Source organism: Anolis carolinensis, chromosome 4 (genome assembly GCF_035594765.1).
Source record: "Anolis carolinensis isolate JA03-04 chromosome 4, rAnoCar3.1.pri, whole genome shotgun sequence".
Classification (NCBI taxonomy): Eukaryota; Metazoa; Chordata; class Lepidosauria; order Squamata; family Dactyloidae; genus Anolis; species Anolis carolinensis.
Genome location: NC_085844.1, coordinates 123,448,110 through 123,469,649, shown reverse-complemented (window position 1 = coordinate 123,469,649; position 21,540 = coordinate 123,448,110). Strand labels below are relative to the sequence as shown.

At 42.7% G+C, this 21,540-nt stretch overlaps 1 protein-coding gene across 5 annotated transcripts in view; it reads right to left on the bottom strand.

Moving 5' to 3' along the window:
* hivep1 (HIVEP zinc finger 1) overlaps positions 1 to 18,117 on the bottom strand; it is a 132,153-nt gene extending 114,036 nt beyond the window's left edge. For 2 of the 5 annotated variants that reach the window (XM_062977730.1, XM_062977728.1), the window contains exon 1: positions 452 to 600. The gene's annotated coding sequence lies outside the window, so the exon portion shown is untranslated. Of the gene's footprint in view, positions 1 to 451; positions 601 to 8,468; positions 8,554 to 17,960 lie in introns of those variants that run through there. The other 3 variants (XM_062977726.1, XM_062977727.1, XM_062977729.1) reach the window with 3 other exon arrangements.
* Positions 18,118 to 21,540: the final 3,423 nt, after the last annotated feature.

The following is a 21,540-nucleotide window of genomic DNA, read 5'->3' as shown; positions in this document are numbered from 1 at the left end:
CACTTCCGTTGGCCACCAGCAGGATTCCCTCCCCCCTTTCCTCTTTTTTGGGGGAGCACATGCCAAGGAAGAAAACAAGGGTACCAAAGGGAAAGACACCCAGGCTTGGTGTGGGGAAGGGAATGGGGCTGGAAAAAGCCCACAAGGGGAGGGAGAGGAGAGGAAGACGCAACCAGGGCGCAGCGTCAAAGGAGGGGAAAAACATGAATGGATCTGGAGGGGAGGGAGGAGCTTGGGAAAACCCCTCTGCTGCTGCTGCTGCGACGACGCAGGGCTGAACAAAGCAAAGCACACACGCCAGGAGGAGGGAGAGGAAGAGGGGAGGGAGGCTGGGCCAAGAGGGAGAAGGAGAGGAAAGGAAGGAGGGAGGGAGAGAGAGAAAGGAGAAGGGGGGAGGGAAGGGCCATGGGATGATGCCACCCAGCCCCTTCCCCGCCTGCCTAGTGCCTACCTTGCAGGACCAGCCAGGAAAGCTTCTCCCAGTCCCTGGCCCAGACCCCTTCCATGCTGGCTCAAAGGGGACTTTGTGCCCATGGGTCCCTCCTTCGGCTGCTGGGAAGGGGACACTCTCTCTCTCTCTCTCTCTCTCCCGCCCAGCCCCTCCTACCTGCTCGGAAGGCAGCCCAAGGCGAGGAGGAGGAGGAGGAGGAGCGGGCGCAGCAAGAGCAGCAGCCAGGAGACAGCGAATTGTGGCAGCTCCTGGGTCCCTCCTCCTCCTCCTCCTCCTCCTCCTCTTCGCCGTTGACCCGGCGCTCAACCCTCTCCCCTCCCCCCTCTGCAAGGCCTCCGCAGTCGAGACCCTCCGAGCCCCGTAGCCTTGTCCCCCCACATGCGAGGAAGTCCCATTCCAACGCACAGAACACCAACCACCCCACACAAAGACAGCTAGAATTGCTCTCTTCCAACCCTAGGGTTCCAATAAGGATTCCCAAAGGACCCAGTCGTATCCAACCACCTAACAAGTTGGGCAGAGGACACCAGCCAGCCCACACAAAGACAGCTAGAGTTGCTCTCTTCCAACTCTAGGGTTCCATATGAAGAATTCCAATAAGGATTCCCAATGGGACCCAGTCATATCCAACCACCTAACAAGTTGGGCAGAGGACACCAGCCAGCCCACACAAAGACAGCTAGAGTTGCTCTCTTCCAACTCTAGGATTCCATATGAAGAATTCCAATAAGGATTCCCAATGGGACCCAGTCATATCCAACCACCTAACAAGTTGGGCAGAGGACACCAGCCAGCCCACACAAAGACAGCCTCAGGGGAGTGGGCCCACCAGTCTGCCTGCTTTGGGAAACCTTGGGAGCTGCCTTTGGAACTAGACCAATGATGGGCAACCTTTTGCGCTTGGTGTGTCAAAATTCACCAAAAAAAACTTAACATGACTTGGGTGGTGTGTCACTTCGAGAGAGAAAAACCATAATTTCACACTATGTATAGCTTAAATCAGGGGTCCTCAAACATTTTTAGGGGAGGGCCGATTCAGGGTCCCTCAGACTGTGGAGGGGCCGAATTATCATTTGAAAATAAATACGAGCAAATTCCTATGCACACTGCACATGTCTTATTTGTAGCGCAAAACAACAACAATGAAAGAGCAATACAACATTTAAAAATAAAAAACAATTTTAACCAACATAAACCTATCAGGATTTCAATGGGAAGTGTGGGCCTGCTTCTAGCCAATGAGATAGTCAGGTTAATTAGGATTGTTGTTGTTGTTGTTGTTGTTGTTGTGTGCCTTCAAGTCATTTCAGAATTTGGGCAAGCCTAAGTATAAAACTGAGGGTGGGGGCCAGGTAAATGACCTTGGAGGGCCGCATTCGGTCCCTGGGCCTTAGTTTGAAGACCCCTGGCTTAAACAACAATAACCCCGGTGGTGAAGTGCGTTAAAGGTCCCAGGTTCAAACCCCGGGAGCGGCCGCTGTTAGCTGCAGCTCCTGCCAACCTAGCAGTTCGAAAACATGCCAATGTGAGTAGATCAATAGGTACCGCTCCGGCGGGAAGGTAACGGCGCTCCATGCAGTCATGCCGGCCACATGACCTTGGAGATGTCTATGGACAACACCGGCTCTTCTGCTTAGAAATGGAGATAAGCACCAACCCCCAGAGTCGTCACGACTGGACTTAACGTCAGGGGAAACCTTTACCTTTACGCGTGTCATAGGTTGGCCATCACTGAACTAGACTATAGCCCTGGAGATTTTTTAGCAGATGGCTATCTATCATGAGTGTATTGTGTGCTCCTGCAAAGAAAGGACTTGGGCTTGTATGGTCCTCCTGGTCTCCTCCAACTCTAGGTTTCTATATGAAGAATTCAAATAAGGATTCCCAATGAGACCCAGTCATATCCTGGAAGCTTTCCAACCATCTAACAGGTTGGGCATAGCCTTAAAGCAGTGGTTCACAACCTTTGGGCCTCCAGGAGGATGGCTTATTTCCCCCATGTGTCAGGAATGACTTGAGAAATTAAAAGTCGCTTCTGGTGTGAGAGAATTGGCCATCTGCAAGGATGTTGCCTGGGAGCCCCGGTGACGCAGGGTGTTAAACCATTGAGCTGCTGAACTTGCGGACCGAAAGGTTGCAGGTTCGAATAGGATAACTAATACTCCAGAAGACAAGAGCAGAATAGGAGCCTCCAGTGGCACAGTGGGCTAAACCTTTGTGCCGGCAGGACTGATGACTTGAAGGTTGGGTTGCTGACCTGGAGGTTGCCAGTTCGAATCCAACCTGGGGAGAGCACGGATGAGCTTCCCCTATCAGCTCCAGCTCCATGCGAGGACATGAGAGAAGCCTCCCACAAGAATGGTAAAAACATCAAAACATCCAGGCGTCCCCTGGATTCTCTCACACCAGAAGCAACTTCCAGTTTCTCAAATCGCTCTTGATGCAAACAAAAGTGCAGAATTGAAATGATCTTAACAGATTAGAGAGATGGGCCAAAAGTAACAAAATGAAGTTCAACAGGGACTCCGCTTAGGCAGGAAAAAAATGAAAAAATGAAAAAAATGAAATGCAAAGATAGAGATTGGGGGGCGCCTGGCTCAACAGCAGTATGTATGAAAAAGATCTTGGAGTCCTCGTGGACAACAAGTTAAACATGAGCCAACAATGTGATGCGGCGCCAAAAAAAGCCAATGAGATTTTGGCCTGCATCAATAGGAGTATAACGTCTAGATCCAGGGAAGTCATGCTACCCTCTATTCCGTCTTGGTCAGACCGCCAGACTGCACCTGGAATACTGTGTCCAATTCTGGGCACAGCAATTGGAGGGAGATGTTGACAAGCTGGAATGTGTACAGAGGAGAGCAGAGAAGAGACATGATGAGGGCCGCGTATAAAATATGCGAAGAGAAGTCATAGGGAGGAGGGAGCAAGCTTGTTTTCTGCTGCCCTGGAGACTAGGATACGGAACAACGGCTGTAAACTACAGGAAAGGAGATTCTACCTGAACATAAGAACTTCCTCACTATGCAAGCTGTTTGGCAGTGGAACTTTCTGCCCCAGAGTGGTGGAGGCTCCTTCTTTGAAGGCTTGTAAACAGAGGCTGGATGGCCATCTGTCAGGGTGATTTGAATGAAAATTTCCTGCTTCTTGGCAGAATAGGGTTGGACTGGATGGCCCATGAGATCTCTTCCAACTCTATGATTCTAGGTGTTTTGGACTTCAGCTCCCACAGTTCCTAACAGTTGGTAAGCTGGCTAGGATTTCTGGGAGTTGAAGTCCAAAACACCTGGAGGCCCAAAGGTTGGGAATCACTGCCTTAAAGCAAATGTCTCAGGTCCAAGCCTCCAAGACTAGGAGCTTGGCACAGCCACCTTGAAGCCACTACTGTGGTTCTATCCAACTACCAACTCTGGGGTTCTGAAGCATATTCCGCCCAGAGAGTTGACTGGCAACGGGTTGCAAGCAACCTCTTTTGCCTTAGAAACCCTACTGGGGCTAAAAAGCCAGGCCCTACTTCCTCCAGGACACGTGCTCTGCCACATGCCCACAGAGAGAGGCATACACGCCCCTCGGCGCCCCTGGGAAGCAAGGAGCTAGTGAAGAGAAATCCAGCCCTCCCTTCCCCATGCCACTGCTCACTCTTTCCACTTGCGGAGGGTTTTCCCTTCCAAGCACCACGCCCTCCATGACTCCCATCACCGACACCACTACCATGTGGTCCGGTCAGCTTCCCCCTCCATGGACACAGGCACTGTTTGTGACATCAGCGCCAGTGAACACTTCCTCCTCCCAAAACAGCAACAACCACAACGGGAGCTACGTTCAAGAGCCTGCTTCCCCTTCAAAACACCTCAGAAAATGCCCTCCCCCCAAACATTTAGTTCTGAGATTCTCAACCTTCCTAACGCCGCGACCCCTTAATTCAATTTCTTATGTTGCGATGACCCCCAACCATAAAATTTTTGTTGCTACTTCATAACTGTAATTTTGCTACTGTTATGAATTGTAATCTAAATATCTGATATGCAGGGTGTATTTTCATTCACTGGACCAAATTTGGCACAAATACCCAACACACCCAAATTTGAATACTGATGGGGTTGAGAGGATTGATTTTGTCATTTGGGATTTGTAGTTGCTGGGATTTATAGTTAAGCATTCTGATCTCCACCAATGATGGAATTGAAACAAAATTGATCTCCCATGACCAACAGAAAATACTGGAAGGGTTGGTGGGCATTGACCTTGAGTTTTGGAGGGTTTTTTTTTCATGTCAGGGGCAACTTGAGTCGCTTCTGGACTGAGAGAATTGGCCATCTGCAAGGACATTGCCCAGGCGACACCCGGATGTTTTGATGTTTTACCATCCTTGTGGGAGGCTTCTCTCATGTCCCAGCATGAAGCTGGAGCTGATAGAGGGAGTTCATCCACACTCTCCCCGGGTGGGATTCGAACCTGGCAGCCTTCAGGTCAGCAACCCAACCTTCAAGTCACGAGGCTTTAATCCACTATGCCACCGGAGGCTCCAGTTTTGGAGTTGTAGTTCACCTACATTCAGCGAGTACTGTGGACTCCAACAATGATGGACCTGGACCAAACTTGGCATGAATACTCAGTGTGCCCAAATTTGAACACTGGTGGAGTTTAGGGAAAATAGACCTTGACATTTGGGAGTTGTACTTGTTGGGATTTATAGTTCACCTACAATCAAAGAGCCCCTTGAACCCCACCAACGATAGAATTGTGTCAAACTTCTGACACAGAACCCCCATGGCCAATAGAAAATACTGGAAATGGTGGACCACTCTTAACAGCCACCATGTCAAACTACACAGAGAAGCCATTTTTTTCGTGTCAGGAGCGACTGCAAGTCGCTTCTGGAGTGAGAGAATTGGCTGTCTGCAAGGACGCTGTCCAGGGAGTGTCTGAATGTTTTGATGTTTTACCATCCTTGTGGGAGGCTTCTCTCATGTCCCCGCATGAAGCTGGAGCTGATAAAGGGAGATCATCCGTGTTCTCACCGGGTGGGATTCGAACCTGGCAGCTTGCAGATCAGCAGCCCAACCTTCAAGTCACAAGGCTTTAACCCACTACTCCACCTAGAGAAGCCATTGAAATCCACAAGCATGTGGACAATTTCAACAGAAAGGAGGAAGCCATGAAAATGAACAAAATCTAGCCATTAGTATTTTTTTAAAAAAACTCTAAAATCAGGAAAGGAAATAAAGAATAACATTCAAAAACAGGGTAATTCCAGACATGAAACAATCTGGGCCAGTGAACACCTCCCAACAAAGGATTCCTCCAGGCAGTAAGCAGCCAGACCTTGAAGCTGAAAGGCTATTCAATGCTAATCAAGGAGGCCAATTGCAACAATCATACCTGCCTCAAATAGACAAGAGTTATTTCTCTAACCCTGGACATTATACAGATATATAAAGTCCACTTGCCTAGTTTCCCACAGACCTCACAACCTCTGAGGATGCCTGCCACAGATGTGGGTGAAATGTCAGGAGAGAATGCTTCTGGAACATGGCTATACAGCCCGGAAAACTCACAACAACCCATTACAAAGTTCTTCCTAATGTTTAGGTAGAATCTCTATGACTTCCATTGAAACCCATTGTTCCTTGACCTTGTCATTAGCTTGTCCCTTCTTCCCCTAGAGACATCCTTTCTGATACATAAACAGGGCTCTCAGGTCCTCCTCAGCCATCTTTTCTCAGAGCAAAACATACCCAGCTTGGTTTTCAAAACTTTTTCTTCCCTTTTACTCATCCTTCTCTGGACACCTTCCGACTGGACAATATATCTCTTATTAATTTATTTATTTACTATATTTCTTCTTACGCCAAACGGGGCCTCAGAGCGGCTTACAATTTGACCCCGTCAGTGCCACCTTGCAAAGACACAGTGTATAAATATAATAATACATTACAAAACCAAATCACATTTAACATAAAATAATAGACAAAAAAAACACAACAAAGCACAATAACATCCAGAAATAAGATACTAATAAATATTAGGCATTAAAAACATTTAAAACCAATTACAATTATTGTGGAGGCTCATCAATTTAAAAAAAGTATATTTCTCTAAGCTCAGTCATCAGGGACAAATGCGAACCAGCGAGAAAATTAAGAGAAGTATCCACAAAATAAATAAATAAAATCAAAGGTAGAAGAGTTCACAATGGCTATCCCAGGCATGGTCAAACTTGGCCCCTCCCGGTGTTTTGGACTACAACTCCCACAATTCCTAACAGCCGGTAGGCTGTTAGGAATTCTGGGAGTTGTAGTCCAAAACACCGGGAGGGGCCAAGTTTGACCATGCCTGGACTATCCACTCCAACTTCATTCCGTCATGCAAGGAGAGACAGTAATCCGACATAAACGGGCTGGCAGAATGTTGGATGAACGAAAATGTTGGATAATAAGGAGGGGTTAAGGGAAAGCCTACTAAATGTCAAATTACATTATGATTTTACAAATTAAGCACCACAACATCATGTTTTACAACACATTGATAGAAAAAGCAGCACAATATACAGTAACGTTATGTCGTAATTACAGTAGAATCTCACTTATCCAACATAAACGGGCCGGCAGAACGTTAGATAAGAGAATACATTGGATAATAAGGAGAGATTAAGGAGAAGCCTATTAAACATCAAATTAGGTTATGATTTTACAAATTAAGCACCAAAACATCATGTCATACAACAAATTTGACAGAAAAAGTAGTTCAATATGCAGTAATGCTACGTAGTAATTACTGTATTTACGAATTTAGCACCAAAATATCAAGATGTATTGAAAACATTGACTACAAAAATGCGTTGGATAATCCAGAATGTTGGATAAGCGAATGTTGGATAAGTGAGACTCTACTGTACTGTTATTTATGAATTTAGCACCAAAACATTGCAATGTATTGACTACAAAAATACTGACTACTAAAAGGCAGACTGCGTTGGATAATACAAAACGTTGGATAAGCACAGGTTGGATAGCACTCCACTGAATTGCATTGATGACCTAGAAAATGTCTAGAGAACATACCTCTCCAGCATTTCTAAATCCCCTTCTACACTGCCATATAATCCAGATTATCAGATCGGATAATCCACATTATCTGCTTTGAACTGGATTATATAAATCTACGCTGCCATATAATCCAGTTCAAAACAGATAATCTGGATTTAATATCTGTACTGTACCATTTGACTATAAAAACATTGGCTGCTAACAAATTGACTACAAATAAAGATAGAATTGCATGAAATGAACTTTTAGTAACAACACTTGGCTGCTAAAACATTGACTACAAATAAAGATAGAATTGCATAAAATGAACTTGTAGTAACAACACTGTCGGAAGTTAAATCTGTAAAAAGTTCAGTCCTTGCTGCCTAGAGAAACAGCTGTGGATCCGGGCAAGGGATAGACTGCGTTGGATAATCCAGAACATTGGATAAAGGAGACTCTACTGTACAATCAAAGCATTCCCAACAGATGGCCATCCAGCCTCTGTTTAAAAACCTCACCAGGCAGCAGCTCTGACGTCAGGAAGTTTTAGGTGCAATTCCAAACAGTCCAGCCAGGTCTTGAGAGGATGGCAAAGTGGGGCAATGCAATGCACCCACCCCTCCAATAAGCCCCTTCCCACCCTTTATGCATTGTGCATTTGCTCCCAAGCCTTCTCCCCACCAAAAGCCACCCCCAGATGTTGCTGGTTGTGAAAGAGAGGCTCATGCAGAGACCCCCAATGGGTAAACAGACCCAGACAGGGGGAAGTGGGGCTGGGGGCTGGGCCGGTCTTCCTCCTCCTTCCCTCCCTCTCCTTGTGCTGCTTCCCCCTTTCCTTTCTTCTCCTTCTCCCCCCCCCCCCCCCCTTTCTCTCCCACCGCCTGGGGAAGCGCCTCCAATGCTAGGGACCCGGGAGTCAAAGGAAAGGTGAGGGGATGAACCCTAATTGGGGGGTGAAAAAAAAGCCAGGCGGGGGATTGCGTTACCTTCGCTCACTTTCTATTGCAGGAAGCGGGCCGGGTGACGTCATCGGGTCTCCCGGGCCCCGCCCCCTTCCCCCTGTCTGACGGGGAGGGCCTTGGAGGAGGGAGGGGAGGAGGGAGGGGTCTCCGAGGGGGTTTCCTGGCTTCCTGGAGAGGAAAATAAAGGGCCAGGAGCCAAAGCAGAAACCTAGGAGAAGAGGCGGTTTCTATTTCTTGCACCCACGGGGGTAGGGGGGAAGGTTTCAATTACTTTACAAAGGCGGGGCATTGTAAAAACAACGTCCCGCCTTTTAGGGAATCCCTGCGGTTGCGTCCTCAGAAACCTTGAACTCAGTTGGGACTCCACACTGAAGAATTGGTGCAGTTTGACACCGCTTCTAACTGCCCTAGCTCAGTGCTATGAAGTCATGGGAGTTAGGAGTTTGACCAGGCAGAGGATAATAATACAGTAGAGTCTCACTTATCCAACATTCGCTCATCCAACATTCTGGATTATCCAACACATTTTTGTAGTCAATGTTTTCAATACATCGTGATATTTTGGTGCTAAATTCGTAAATACAGTAATTATTATGTAGCTATACTGCATATTGAACTACAGTAGAGTCTCACTTATCCAACATAAACGGGCCGGCAGAACGTTGGATAAGCAAATATGTTGGATAATAACGAGAGATTAAGGAGAAGCCTATTAAACACCAAATTAGATTATGATTTTACAAATTAAGCACCAAAACATCATGCTATACAACAAATTTGACAGAAAAAGTAGTTCAATACGCAGTAAGGCTACGTAGTAATTACTGTATTTACAAATTTAGCACCAAAATATCACGATGTATTGAAAACATTGACTACAAAAATGCGTTGGATAATCCAGAACATTGGATAAGTGAATGTTGGATAAGTGAGACTCTACTGTACTTTTTATTATTTATATATTTACAGCATTTATATTCCGCCCTTCTCACCCCAAAGGAGACTCAGGGCGGATCACATTACACATATAGGCAAACATTCAATGCCTTTTAACACAGAACAAAGACAAGACAAACATAGGCTCAGAGCGGGCCTCGAACTCATGACCTCCTGGTCAGAGTGATTCATTGCAGCTAGTTGCAGCTGGCTTGCTCTCCCGCCTGCGCCACAGCCTGAGCCCAATTTATGTCAAATTTGTTGTATAACATGATGTTTTGGTGCTTAATTTGTAAAATCATAACCTAATTTGATGTTTAATAGGCTTCTCCTTAATCTCTCCTTATTATCCAACATATTCGCTTATCCAACGTTCTGCTGGCCCGTTTATGTTGGATAAGTGAGACTCTACTGTAATAATAATAGGTAAAAGTAAATAATAATAATAATAATAATAATAATAATACAGCAGAGTCTCACTTATCCAAGCTAAATGGGCCGGCAGAATCTTGGATAAGCGAATATCTTGGATAATAAGGAAGGAGAAAGGAAAAGCCTATTAAACATCAAATTAGGTTATGATTTTACAAATTAAGCACCAAAACATCATGTTATACAACAAAGTTGACAGAAAAAGTAGATCAATACGCAGTAATGTTATGTTGTAATTACTGTATTTACGAATTTAGCACCAAAATATTACAATATATTGAAAACACTGAATACAAAAATGGCTTGGATAATCCAGAGGCTTGGATAAGCGAGGATTGGATAAGTGAGTCTCTACTGTGTCATAAGACAGCAGTAAAAACAACTCAATATAAAATGAACACAGTTACAGTACCAAAGGTTTTCCCCTGACATTAAGTCCAGTCGTGTCTGACTCTGGGGGTTGGTGCTCATCTCCATTTCTAAGACGAAGAGCAAGCGTTGTCCATAGACACCTCCAAGGTCATGTGGCTGGCATGACTGCATGGAGCGCTTTTACCTTCCCGCTGGATCAGTATTTATTGATCTACTCACATTTGCATGTTTTTGAACTGCTAGGTTGGCGGAAGCTGGGGTTAACAGTGGGTGCTCGAACCTGCGACCTTTTGGTCCGCAAGTTCAGCAGTTCACGCTTTAACACGCTGTGCTACTGGGTCCCTAATAATAATAATAATAATAATAATAATAATAATAATAATAATAATAATAAATCCAGCATATCTCTCTTGTTTGCTGTGTCATATTGTGTCTTTGTGTCAACAATAACTTTAATCTTATATCCCATCCCATCTCCCTAGAGGGACCTCGTGGCGGCTCACATGGGGACCAAGCCCAGAATATACCACAAAATACAACAACAAAACACATTGAAACATATAAACATATAATCAAAAACATATAAAATACAATAAGGACATACAACTAACCAATAGCAAGGCACCGTGAGTACAATCAAGATTGGGGTAAGGCAGCAAGATTTATATATTGTATGTACAATAATTTGCAACCTCTAAACTGAACCAGAATAAAGTGCAATGGCTGGGTGTAGGTGAAGATGAAGGACACTGTCAATTTGTGGCGCATCAGTCAAACACACATTGAAATAGCCAAGGTGGGGGCTTTGAAAACACAAAGTTAAAAAAAACACAACAACAACAACAACTTAGAATTATACTAAATGTCCTTTGACCAGTCGCTGGCCACTTGGAATGCCTCTGGTGTTGTTGTGAGAATGAACAAAAAAGTATAGTCTTACTACAAAAGAGACAAAACTTCAATTCCTGAGTACGCTAAAGCTATCAAATATTTGAAGAATTAGGGAAGGCAGACTCTTGCAGCACAGGATTTATGGGCATTTTCTTTCCACTCATGACAACGTCAATTTGCGGGGTTGTTTGAGAGCACAGAAATGCTGGACTACACAGAGAAGCCATTGAAATCCACAAGCATGTGGACAATTTGAACAGAAGGGAGGAGACCATGAAAGTGAGAAAAATCTGGCTACCAGTATTTTAAAAACTCTAAATTCAGGACAGTAATTAAAGAGCAACACTCTGAAAACAGGGGAATTCCAGACAAGAAACAATCTGGGCCAGCTAACACCTTCCTGCCTGAGAATTCCCTCAGGCAGGAAGCAGCCAGGCTTTGAAATTGCAAGGCTATTCAATTCAGACAGGGGAATTCCAGACAGGAAACAATCATAACAATTCGCAACAAAGGATTCCCCCAGGCAGGAATCAGCCAGGCCTTGAAGCTGCAAGGCTATTCAATGCTAATCAAGGTGGTCAATTGCACCATTCACACCTGCCTCCAACAGACAAGCGTTTTTTCTCCCACCCTGGACTTTCCAGATATATAAACCCCACTTGCCTAGTTTCCGACAGACCTCACAACTTCTGAGGATACCAGCCATAGATGTGAGTGAAACGTCAGGAGACAATGCTTCTGGAACATGGCCATACAGCCCAGAAAACGCACAGCAACCCAAAGCATTATTTGATACACAACAAGATTAGTACACAGCAAACAAGATCACTATGCTGGATTTTGTATTGGATCACACGTCAGATACTTCCCAAGTGTGTAGGACTATGTGATGTATCGGCGAATAATACATAATAATAATAATAATAATAACAACAACAACAACAACAACAACAACTATTATTATTATTAGATATTGTTTTTGGAAATCTAACAGCCCTTCTGTATCGGCCTACGTAATCCCGTCTCTCATACACAGTGCAATTCTACACGTTTACCCAATTATCTTTATTTTAAAAAACCACTGGGTGTCCTTGCACAAGTCACACTCTTTCAGCCTCAGAGGCAACCATCCTCTAAACAAATCTTGTCAAGGAAATGCTGTTATAGATTTTTCTTAAGGTCACCATAGATGGGAAATAATGTGAAAACGTACCAAAACAAACCAGGTAAAACCTTTTGCTCTCCCAGGCAATCTAAGAAGTGTGCAAATGCTTCATATCTTCGGTCATCTATCCTGTGGCTGAGTTTACATGCTGAAGTTTGTTATTATCTCCTCCACATTTTATCATGGGGTTTTGTATTCTTTCAACACATTATTTTGCAAGTCACATTCTCCCAGCGTAAGAAAATCCCAACTGCCTCCAATAAATCTTGTCTACAAAAGCCTATGATAGGATCAGCCGAACTTCAACAACTATTTATTTAGTGGGGGTTGTAATTTTATCTTTTAAACAAACCCTACCCTACCCTATAGAACTTTTCCTTAATGAACAGTTTAAAAATGCAATTGATGTGTCTAATTTAAAAAAATTGTGTTCCAGAATTAACAAGATGTCAAATCCTATATTTAGAAGTATGGGCTAATCATAAAGACAAAAATACATACGTGAGGTAATTTATGAATGTAAGCAATATGATAATTTTATAGAGAAAAAATCCACCAAAATCAATACAGACAAAGTAGTATCCAGAATTCTGAAATCCAAAATTGTGTGCATGCGTTGCATAGGCAGTTACAATTTTGCTTTCTGATTTTCTGTGGAAATTTTGTTTAATGTACAAAATTATTGAAAATATTATATAAAATTAGCTTCAGGTTATGTGTATCAGGTGTACATGAAGCATAAATGAATTTCATGTTTATACTTGAATCTCAGTCTCTACATGCAAATACAGGTATTCCAAAATCTGAAACCTGTATTTTCATAGGTATAGATTTAGAGTCCCTTATCTGGAATTCCAAAATCCAAAATACTCCTAAATCCAAAACTGGCCACATGGGTGGCTGAGATACAGTGTATAAAATTACTTTCTGGCTGTATGCATAAGGTTCAATATATACAAATTTGGTTTGGTACACAAAATTATTTAAAATATTGTATATAAAATTACCTCCAGCGTATGTGCATTTGAAACATAAACAAATAATGTTTTTAGACTAGTTTCTTGCCTCCAAGAAGTCTAATTATATACATGCAAATATTCCAAAATCTGGGGGAAATCCAAAATATTTCTGGTCTCAATTTTCAATAAGCAGAGATTCAACCTGCATTGAGCTGGGATACAAATTTCTTCCTGACTATGTGTTGTCGAAGGCTTTCATGGCCAGGATCACAGGGTTGTTGTATGTCTTTCAGGCTATGTGGCCATGTTCCAAAAGTATTCTCTCCTGACGTTTCGCTCACATCTATGGATGCCTGCCATAGATGTGGACGAAACGTCAGGAGAGAATACTTTTGGAACATGGCCACACAGCCTGAAAGACATACAACAACCCTTCTTCCTGACTACTACACATCCTGCAAATCATGCATTTCAACTGATCCTTTGAAAAACCTGGCAACCCAGGGCTACATTTATATTGTCAAATCAATACAGTCAGACTACTTTCACTGCCTTGGCTGAATGTAATGGCATCCTGGGGTTGGTAGATCGCTGAGGTACTATAACTCATTGGCAAAGACCCCCGTAGAACCACAACTCCCAGAATTCTGTCACATTAAACCATGGCAGTTCAAGTGGCATCAAACTGCATTAATTCGACAGCGCAGGTGCACCCTACATTAAGACCATGGATGCATCTAAATTGTCGAATTAATGTAATTTACCCCCATTTAAGGCTCAGTGCTATGGGATCTAGTTGTATGAGGTTCGTAGCCTTCTCTGACAATAAAGGGGTTGTTGCCTCACCAAACTACAAATCCCAGAGTTCCATAGCATTGAGCCGAGGCAGTTCCAAGTGGTACCAAACTCCAATGTGGATGTAACCCTCAACTTGGGAGGAACATAACACAACTTTCTTCCTAGGCTACTGCAAACGTACACATTTCCACAGTCCCTTTTGGAAATCTGGCAAACCGAAGGAGAGGTGACAACGTGAAAGCCCTTAACAATAATAATAATAATTCTTATTACAGGCAATCCCCAAGTTACAAACAAGATAGGTTCTGTATGTTTGCTCTTAAGTTGAATTTGATTGTAAGTTGGAACAGGTACATTTTAAAGTATAACTCCAGCCATATATATGTGTATACGTGTGTGTGTGTGTAGGTATATGTGTGTATAATTATTATTATATCATTATATTACATTACACATAATCTGGGATCAGATCCTGGGATAAAGGGCAGTGTAGAAGGACCCTTAGTCAAAAGATAAAACCTGGACATAATAATAATATTTTATAGGTAAAGGTAAAGGTTTTCCCCTGACATTTAGTCTAGTCGTGTCCGACTCTGGGAGTTGGTGCTCATCTCCATTTCTAAGCTGATGAGCCGGCATTTAACCTCTAAAATCATGTGGCCGGCATGACTGCGTGAAGCGCCATTACCTTCCTACTGGAGCGGTACCTATTGATCTGTTAATTGTTAGGAATTATGGGAGTTGAAGTCCAAAACACCTGGATGGCCAAAATTTGCCCAGGCCTTGTGTAGACTCATATAATCCAGTTCAAAGCAGATAACTGAGGGCCCTGTCATGGTTTGCAAAGGAACTGAACTGTGTGTGTTGACAGGAGGGTGAAGTGCATGAAGCCAATTGGCTGAGCCTACAAAGATCTGGGGATTGAATTGATACTGTTTCTGTTCTGCTGCGGCAGAACCAGTTTGGACAATTTTTTCCGTTGCTATCTGTGTACTGCCCTGCAAAGAAAGCAGTGTACAGTGTTCCCTCACTTATCGCAGAGGTTAAGTTCCAAGACCACCCGCAATAAGTGAAAATCTGTGAAGTAGGGGCACTATATTTATTTTAATATTTATACATTATTTTAGTAGTTATACACTATTTTAAGTCTTTATCAACTAATCGTGAGTTGATAAATCACCTCCTTCTCCTCCCGTTGCCGCTTGGGCTCCTTTTCTCTCCCTTCAGCTTCTCCTTCCTCCCTTCCTTAGGCTGTAAATTGTAATTTTTATTATTTGTAATTGTCTTTTAGAGTTTATTGAAAAACCGCAAAACAGCGATTCCGCAAAAAGTGAACCGCGAAATAGTGCAGGAGCACTGTACTCACAAAGGGGCCTTGTTATTCTGAGGCCTGTTTGCTGCTGGTAAAAGAAAGCAGATTTGTGGACTGAGAAATGACTATTTATGACTGTGGACTTCTGTATGTGATCTGATGGACAACTGTTTTTGATTTCTTGGAATCAGTAAAGTTCCTGTATTTTTGTTCTGTACACCTGAGTGGCATGTTATTGTTCTGCAGGTGACTGGATCGCGGGCACATGTAAGAGCGTCCGTTTACCATCATCAATCCGTAACAGGCTCTTCTACAGCCATATAATCCAGAATATCAAGGGAGAAAATCCCACAATATTTGCTTTGAACTGGGGTTATCTGTGTCAATGCTGCCAGATGTTCCGTAACAGGCCCTTCTACACAGCCCTACATCCCAGAATATTAAGGCAGAAAATCCCACAATACCGTAGAGTCTCACTTATCCAATATAAACGAGCCGGCAGAATGTTGGATAAGCAAATATGTTGGATAATAAGGAGGGATTAAGGAAAAGCCTATTAAACATCAAATTAGGTTATGATTTTACAAATTAAGCACCCAAACATGTTATAAAACAAATTTGACAGAAAAAGTAGTTCAATAGGCAGTAATGCTATGTAGTACAATAAAGTCTCACTTATCCAACGTTCTGGATTATCCAGCGCATTTTTGTAGTCAATGTTTTCAATATATCGTGATATTTTGGTAGTAAATTCGTAAATATAGTAATTACAATATAACATTACTGCGTATTGAAGTACTTTATCTGTCAAATTTGTTGTGTAACATGATGTTTTGGCGCTTAATTTGTAAAATCATAACCAAATTTGATGTTTAATATGCTTTTCCTTAACCCTTCCTTATTATCCAACCTATTCGCTTATCCAACATTCTGCCGGCCCGTTTATGTTGGATAAGTGAGACTCTATTGTATGTTTATTGTGTATTGGTATATGTGATTTTATCTGTTTATGATTTGTTTTTATATTGTTTATTGCCTGGGCTTGGCCCCATGTAAGCTGCCCCAAGTCCCCTCAGGGAGATGGGGTGGGGTATAAAAATGAAATTATTATTATTATTATTTAATACAGAATATCAAGGGAGAAAATCCCACAATATTTGCTTTGAACTGGGTTATCTTTGTCCACACTGCCATGTGTTCCATGGCTCCCTCTCTACCTTCCTTCAGGAAACAACTGAAGACTTGGATGTTTCGGCAGGTCTTTGGAAATACTGTCATTAATTAATCAGCCCCAGAGGGTTTTTAATAATCTATCCCATTTTTATTACGATTTTACCATTTATGTGTTTTAAATGCAATTTTTTTATCCTGTATTTTTGTTTTAATTGATATATTGTATTACTGTTTTATCTTTTTATAGTGTGATTTGTATTATGTTGCCTATGTTTTGTTCTATGTTGTTTGGGCCTCTGTCCCATGTAAGCCACCCCGAGTCCCCGTGGGGAGATGGTGGCGGGGTATAAATAAAGTTTTATTATTATTATTACTAGCTGTGCCCGGCCACGTGTGGCTGTGGCGTTGTCTGGTGGTGTTGGTGAGAAATTGTTGAGGTAGTGGTGGTATTGAATGTCTGTTGCATGGTTGTCTTTATGTTTAGTATGCACATTGAAGTGGATTATATGGCAGTGTGGAGTCAAGATAATCCAGTTCAAAGCAGATAATATAAGATTATAAATGGGTTATATAGCTGTTTGGAAGGGCCTTGAGTCTACACTGCCATATAATCCAGTTACAATCTGATAATCTGTGGAAGAGCCTAAGTGAGGCCTAACTGTGCCTGTCCCCTGGGCTGAGTAGGTTGCTAGGAGACCAAGTGGGTGGAGCTTAGCCTTCAAACTGGCAGCAATTGGATAAAAACTAGTATTCCTCTCCCTGTAATTAGGACTTTATTTTTCTTTTCTTTTTGTTGTATCAACCTAGAGCCGTGAATGATGGGTTGTGTTGTCAAATTTCGAGGTTGGGGGGCCTGTAGTTTTGTTGTTTTGTCCGCTGCCCTGATGCCATCACTCTTTTATATATATAGATTATTATTATTATTATTATTCTACACAGTCCTACATCCCGGAATATCAAGGGAGAAAATCCCACAATATTTGCTTTTGAACTGGGTTATCTGTGTCCACACTGTCATATATTCCAGTTCAAAGCAGAAAATGTGGGATTTTTTTTTCCAGCTGTGTGGAAAGGGCCCTAGGATCAGATCCTGGGGTGTAGAAGGGGCCTCAAAGCGGCTAACTCAAGTCAAGGGGAGAAGGCAGGCATGGGACTCCAATGGGGGCGTTTCCCAGGGCGTTTGTCGGATCCCCCCCTGCAGAGGCCCCGCCATGCCCAGCGCTGGAGCTGCTCCTGCTGCTGACGCGGAGATCCCGGAGGTTCCTCCTCGCTGCTGCTGGCGGGTCATGCAGGCTGTGCGCTCCCCTCCTCCTCCCCCCTCCCCTCCCTTCCTCTGCCGCTCTGGCTGGGTTTTCCCGTTCCCTCCTCCTCCTCCTCCTCCTCCTCCCTCCTAACACGCCCCCTCCCTCCCTCCCTCCCTCCCTCCCTCTCCGCTTTGGGGTCCCTGCCTTCCCTAGGGCCGCACTTAGAATACTTACTTACCCCTCCTGCAGGACCCCGAAGTTTGGCGAGAGAGCCTCTGAGGGTGAACCCATTGCCCCCCTCGCTCCCTCCCTCTCTCCAGTGGTGGGAAATGGGCGGGAAGGGGGAGGAGCCAAAGGCGGGCAGGCAACTGCTTGGCTTCGCTTTCGCTCTCGCTCTGTCTCTGTCTCTCTCCGGCGCCCTGCTCCTCCGGGCCGCGCCAAAGGGGGGCTCCCCTGCCAGGCTGTCATTGGTCGAGGCGCCGTCAGCTGTTTGTATTGGATGGAAGGGCGGGAGGGAAGCGAGGCGCCCAAAGCGGTCCTGGCCCAGGAATTTGCTAGGACAGTGGAGTCTCACTTATCCGAGCTAAAACGGGCCGGCAGAACCTTGGATCAGCGAATACAGTAGAGTCTCACTCATCCAACACCCACTTATCCAACATTCTGGATTATCCAACGCATTTTTATAGTCAACGTTTTTAATACATCATGATATTTTGGTGCTAAATTCGTAAATACAGTAATTACTATGTAGCATTACTGCATATTGAACTACTTTTTCTGTCAAATTTTTGTATAACATGATGTTTTGGTGCTTAATTTGTAAAATCATAACCTAATTTGATGTTTAATAGGCTTTTCCTTAATCCCTCCTTATTATCCAACATATTTACTTATCCAACGTTCTTCTGGCCCGTTTATGTTGGATAAGTGAGACTCTACTGCATCTTGGATAATGATTATGATTTTACAAATTAAGCACCAAAATATCATGTTATACAACAAGTTTGACAGAAAAAGTAGTTCAATACGCAGTAATGTTATGTTGTAATTACTGTATTTACGAATTTAGCACCAAAATATCATGATACAGTAGAGTCTCACTTATCCAACACTCGCTTATCCAACGTTCTGGATTATCCAACGCATTTTTGAGTCAATGTTTTCAATATATAGTGATATTTTGGTGCTAAATTCGTAAATACAGTAATTACATAGCATTATTGCGCATTGAACTACTTTTTCTGTCAAATTTGTTGTATAACATGATGTTTGGGTGCTTAATTTGTAAAATCATAACCTAATTTGATGTTTAATAGGTTTTTCCTTAATCCCTCCTTATTATCCAACATATTCGCTTATCCAACGTTCTGCCAGCCCGTTTATGTTGGATAAGCGAGACTCTACTGTACATTGAAAACATTGACTACAAAAATGCCTTGGATAATCCAGAACCTTGGATAAGCGAATATCTTGGATAATAAGGAAGGAGAAAGGAAAAGCCTATTAAACCTCAAATTAGGTTATGATTTTACAAATTAAGCACCAAAACATCATGTTATGCAACAAATTTGACAGAAAAAGTAGTTCAATACGCAGTAATGTTATGTTGTAATTACTGTATTTATGAATGTAGCACCAAAATATTATGATATATTGAAAAAATTGACTACAAAAATGCCTTGGATAATCCAGAACCTTGGATAAGTGAGTCTTGGATAAGTGAGATTCTATTGTAATAATAATAATAATAGTAATAGGTAAAGGTAAAGGTTTCCCCTGACGTTAAATCTAGTCATGTCCGACTCTGGGAGTTGGTGCCCATCTCCATTTCTAAGCTGAAGAGCCAGCGTTGTCCATAGACACCTCCAAGGTAATATTATTATTATGTAGTAATTACTTTATTTACGAATTTAGCACCAAAATATCACGATGTACTGAAAACATTGACTACAAAAATGGCTTGGATAATCCAGAGGCTTGGAAAAGCGAGGCTTGGATAAGTGAGACTCTACTGTAGTTCAATATGCAGTAATGTTATGTTGTAATTACTGTATTTATGAATTTAGCACCAAAATATCATGATACACTGAAAACATTGATTACAAAAATGCCTTGAATAATCCAGAACCTTGGATAAGCGAGTCTTGGATAAGTGAGACTCTACTGTATTATTGTGTTGTTATTCCTATGTTTATGATTACACTAGGTAGGTAAAGGTTTCCCCTGACGTTAAGTCCAGTCATGTCTGACTCTGGGGGTTGGTGCTCATCTCCATATCTAAGCCAAAGAGTCGGCGTTGTCCGTAGACACCTCCAGGGTCATGTGGCCGGCATGACTGCATGGAGCGCCGTTACCTTCCCGCCAGAGCGTTACCTATTGATCTACTCACATTTGCATGTTTTCAAACTGCTAGGTTGGCAGAAGCTGGAGCTAACAGCGGGCGCTCACTCCGCTCCCAGGATTTGAACCTGGGACCTTTCGGTCTGCAAGTTCAGCAGCTCAGCGCTTTAACACACTTCGCCACCAAGGCTCCACTACGTAATTATACTGCGTAACACAATTTCTGTTATATTGGGCTATAAATGTCATTTTCCTAATTGGTTCTATCATAAAAACTCGGGAAAAGTTTATTAAACTGCAAAAACTTATGTTGTTGCTATTATTATTATGTTTGTTATTACACTATGTAACACTAGGTTGCTGTGAGTTTTCCAGGCTGTACGGCCACATTCCAGAAGCATTCTCTGGAACATGGCCATACAGCCTGGCTACTGGTATTTAAAAACTCTAACAGTTTTTTAACAGTAAATAAAGACCAACAGTAAATAAAGACCAACACTCAAAAATAGGGAAATTCTAGACATAAAACAATCAGGGCCAGCTAACACCTCCCAACAAGGGACTCCCCCAGGTAGGAAGCAGCCAGGCTTTGAAGCTTCAAGGCCATTCAATGCTAATCAAGGTGGCCAACTGCAACATTCACACTTCCAACAGACAAGAGTTCTTTCTCCCAACCTGGACTTTCCACAGATATATAAACCCCACTTTCCTAGTTTCCAACAGACCTCACAACCTCTGAGAATGCCTGCCATAGATGTGGGTGAAATGTCAGGAGAGAATGCTTCTGGAACATACAGCCTGGAAAACTCACAGCAACCCAGTGATTCCAGCTATGAAAGCCTTCGACAATACACTGAACAACAATACTTATACATACATAAACACAGACATAGCTAGCAACAGTTACATATCAAACTACTAGGCTTGATCGATCCATGAAAAATTTGATTCTAAACTCGTTTCAAAACTAGAGGGGGGCAGCTTTTCGTTTCTGATGGTATTTCCGAATTTGGCCCCCAAAAAATTTCGAAATTAACGAAAATTCGTTATTTTCAAAATTAATACGTTAATGGCGGACGCGCATGCGCAATTCCCAAAAACAGCACAGAGGGAGAGGACTTTACAAGACTCTCCCACCCTCATTTTTTGAGTGATCTTCTTCAAACTTGGTACAGTGGTAGAACACATTTAACACTGATAGCTCACCAAAATTTGGAACGTTTCCCTTATCCTCTGATTTTTGGAGAATTTTCATAGCTTTTATAATAAACCATTTTTTAATAATTGCAGAAATCTGTTCCTGGTTTGAAAGTCTTATTTCCTGTTAAATTGGGTTGTCTTTACTGTGAAAGTCATTGTTCTACTTCAGAAACTTTGTTTTTGTGGCTGAAACTTTGTTAAATTGGTGTGTGTGTGATATATATTGTGTATGTATGTATATATATATGTATGTGTATATATATATATATATATA